The 4,025-nt window shown below is 43.2% G+C and overlaps 1 non-coding gene across 1 annotated transcript; it reads left to right on the top strand.

Annotated features, from left to right (window-relative positions):
- Positions 1 to 3,109: 3,109 nt before the first annotated feature.
- trnat-ugu (transfer RNA threonine (anticodon UGU)) lies at positions 3,110 to 3,192 on the top strand. Its single transcript has one exon. It is a non-coding gene; the product is annotated as a tRNA-Thr (tRNA).
- The last annotated feature ends 833 nt before the right edge of the window (positions 3,193 to 4,025 follow it).

The following is a 4,025-nucleotide window of genomic DNA, read 5'->3' as shown; positions in this document are numbered from 1 at the left end:
GAGATCCAAGGTTTTGACTATTTCCTTCCCCCGAGCCATTTAAGCACAAGGCAGAAACACGTATCTGTGATATATACCAAACCAGGCTACTTTTTCTTGAGCCAAGGAAAAGCCACTAATTTCATGGTAGTAGATACCACCCCCAGACGGTAGCCATCGCTACCTTAACCTCTACCACAGTACCCTGCCCCTCCCAATGGACATCCCACCGAAAAATTGTAGTCAGGGCAGCCTCGAAAGAGTTTTGCTCCAAGTGGAAAAATCCTGAATCCCTAGGAGGACACAGAACCTCTATAGGATATGGATTTGCTGGCCTGTTCTCTATAGGCTATATTGGAGCCTATCTGGCCGCCAATAACTGGAACTACCTTATCTGTGGCCTCACCATCCTGGGTAATGCTACCATGGGGGCCCTCGACGCAGTCACTAAAGAATTGTCGGAACTCAGGTTATTCACTATGCAAAACAGATATGCCCTAGACTACCTGCTGGCCCGAGAAGGTGGTGTCTGTGCAATAGTAAAAGGTAAATGCCTTATGGGAGTCCGAGACCAGACAAAGAACATCACCCCCTTTATCACTAAGATAAGGGAACAAATGGATAATATGAAGGAAGCAAGTAACTGGGGAGATTGGGGATTTGGAGGATGGTATGACTGGTTGATAAATATGGCTATGTACCTAGTAGTTGCAATCGCCTGTATTTTTATTGGACTAGCAATCATGAAATGTGTGCTAGGAAGAATGCAGCTAGCTTTGGAAAAAAATAGGTAGCCCGAAGATGTTAATGGTAAGGCTGACCAATGAATGTGAAATGATGGAAGTAAAGTACGATGACAATGAAGAATTTGATCGACTAAATAAGATAGACGTAACCGAATAACGGTTGGTTATCATAGAATGATAAAAGGAGGGATTGAGAATACCAAGGTCAAAGAAATAGAAACAAGAAACTGTGAAGGCAGCAAGAAGTAAAATAAAAAGGCTAAACTGATATTTGGCTGCTAATATGGCTGGCGCCCACAATGTTACACCTTGCTGCTAGAAACACTGTAAGGCAGAGTGCAGAAGTTATACAGACAATAGGCGATCAGAAAACACATTACCGTGATTGCAAACGCATTACCATAATGTTTAGGTGATCAGGAACCCATTACCAGGATATTTACTTAAATGTAACCCATTCAGTAAAATGTGACTTCTTTATTTCAAACTGCCAGGCCAGGAAATCAAATTAACTGTATACGTGCACAGCTCGGGATTGGTGCAGACTGTACGATGTGTTAATGTATTCTCAAATGCAAGGATAATAATGTAACACACTGTAGGACAAACTGCTTGCTCTGTTGGATTCGCAGACTCTTGCAGGAGTCGGTGTCGATATATCAGAGTAAGACTCCGCGGATAATAAATCGTTTGAATTCTCCAGTTGTTCGACTCAGTGTTTACTGAACCAGACTGAGGGTAAAATAATCCGTTCTAACAAACATTTCCAGCTGTTTCTGTTTTTATTATTGGTTAAAAAGTCCTCGGGAATATTTTCCTTTATTAGGCGGCAGGTGGTTAAGAAGGCAAATGGTATCTTGGCCTTCATAGCGAGAGGGTTTGAGCACAGGAACAGGGATGTCTTGCTGCAGTTGTACAGGGCCTTGGTGAGACCACATCTTGAGTATTGTGTGCAGTTTTGGTCGCCTTATCTGAGGAAGGACATTCTTGCCATGGAAGGAGTTCTGCAAAGTTTCACCAGGCAGATAGCTGGGATGGCAGGAATGATGTATGAGGGGAGATTGTGTCGATCGGGCTTATACTCACTGGGGTTTAGAAGAATGAGAGGGGATCTAATTGAAACGTATAAAATTCTGACAGGACTGGACTGACTAGATGCAGGAACGATGTTCCCGATGGTCGGTGAATCCAGAACCAGGTGTCACAGACGAAGGATAAGGGATAAGCCATTTAGGACAGAGATGAGGTGGAATTTCTTCATCCAGCGAGTGCTGAACCTGTGGAATTCTCTGCCACAGAAGGCAGCAGAGGCCAGTACATTAAATATATTCAAGAAGGAGTTGGATATATTTCTTAAGGCTAAAGGGATCAACGGTTATGGGGAGAAAGCAGGGACCGGGTACTGTATTTGGATGATCAGCCATGATCTCATTGAATGGTGGAGCATGCTCGAGGGGCCGAACGGCCTACTCCTGCTCCTATCTTCTATGTTTCTATGTTTGTATTAAAAGGCATAGAATTCAAGAACAGTCTGGTTATGTTTGAACAGTATAAAACACTTGTTAGGCCACAGCTAGAGTACTGCAGACAGCTTTGGTCACCACAGTACAGGAAAGATGTTATTGCACTAGAGAGGGTACCGAGGAGATTTACTAGGATGTTGCCAGGACTGGAAAATTTTAGCTGTAAGTAAAGATTGGATAGGGTTGGGTTGTTATCTTTGGAGCAGAGGAGGTGGAGTGGAAACATAATTGAGGTGCATAAAATTCTGAGGGGCCAAGATACAGTGGATAGGAAGGACCTATTTCCCTTAGCAGAAATGTCAATGATCAGGGGCGTAGATTTAAAGTAACTGGTAAAATGATTAAAGAGGAGTTGACAAGAACCATTTTCACACAGAGAGTGGAGCGGATCTGGAAGTCACTACCGATCACATTAATAGAAAGCAGTATGGACATGTACTTGAAGTGCTGTAAGCTACAGGGCTACGGACCCAGAGCTGGAAAGTGGGATGAGGCAAAATATCTCTTTTTCGTCCGGCAAAGACACGATGGGCCGAATGGCCTCCTTCTCTGGCGTAAATTTCTGTATTTCTATGATCTCTGCCCCTTAATCTTCAATATTCCAGGGAATACAAGCCTAGATTATGTGATCTCTGCTCATAGCCTAACCCTTGGAGCCCTGGTAACACACTCGTGAATCTGCACCGCACATCCTCCAAGGTCAATATATCCTTTCTAAGGTGCAGTGTGCAGAACTGTACACAGTGACCTAACCAGGCCTCTGTGCAGCTGTCACACAACTTCCTTCCATTTATATTGTGCAGGGAAGCTGCCTAATAGTTTGCATAGGTCATTTCACTGTTGAAAAGTTACATTTGCACAGCTGTGATGGCCGAGTGGTTAAGGCGTTGGACTTGTAAATCCAGCGGGGTTTCCCCGCGCAGGTTCGAACCCTGCTCGCAGTGATTCTACTGCAAATTCTTTATTTTATTTCATCGGTTCCCTGTGGAGATCACTGGCCCCGAAACTGATTAGAATTCCCTCCACTGCACGTTATGACACTGATTAACCCAAAGCTGTTGTTCCAATTGGAAACACTAATTTGTCATCAATGAGAAATTGTGGATTTGTTTGAAACTATTTGCAAAGATCAGTGAGAAATTTACACATAAGACAGCACGTAAAAATTCCATTTAATAAAGAACCCTGCAATGTTTGGAAGGAAAAGAGTGGAAATGCGGTTTCGTTTTCTAAAGTTGAACCCGAATTAAAAAGTGTGTAAAACGACCGCGGCAGGACTCGAACCTACAATCTTCTGATAGCATTCAGAATTTACACCGAAGTCAGACGCCTTATCCATTAGGCCACGCGACCACACAAAAGTAGACTCAACAAATCCTAATAATGAGTGATTAAACTCCGTAACTGTGTTCATTTCAATAACAACAGAGAATACTGGAAACACTCAGCAGGTCAGGCAGCATCGAGTGAGGGAGAAACAGAGTTAACCTTTCAGGTCGAACCCTTCGTCAGAACTGGAGAAGGTTAGGGAAGAGGGATTTTTAAGCAGGGGTGGGTGGAGGCGAGGTAAGAACAAAGGAAATGTCTGTGATAGAATGGACGGCAGGAGAGATTGACTTACAAAAGGGATAATGGTGCAAGGCAAAAGGAGAGGTAATAGGACAAGTTAACGAACAAAAGATGGCTCAAGATGAGGTGTGAATGATTATGGCAGAAACATTAACAACTGTCATGTGAGGAAAAATGAGAACAAATTAAAAAAATTAAAGAAATACAG

Source organism: Somniosus microcephalus, unplaced genomic scaffold (genome assembly GCF_052327205.1).
Source record: "Somniosus microcephalus isolate GS21.2 unplaced genomic scaffold, FLI_Smic_1.0 unresolved_chr8, whole genome shotgun sequence".
NCBI classification, from domain to species: Eukaryota; Metazoa; Chordata; class Chondrichthyes; order Squaliformes; family Somniosidae; genus Somniosus; species Somniosus microcephalus.
Note: the sequence above shows the minus strand (reverse complement) of the source record. Positions and strands in the feature narration are given on the sequence as shown.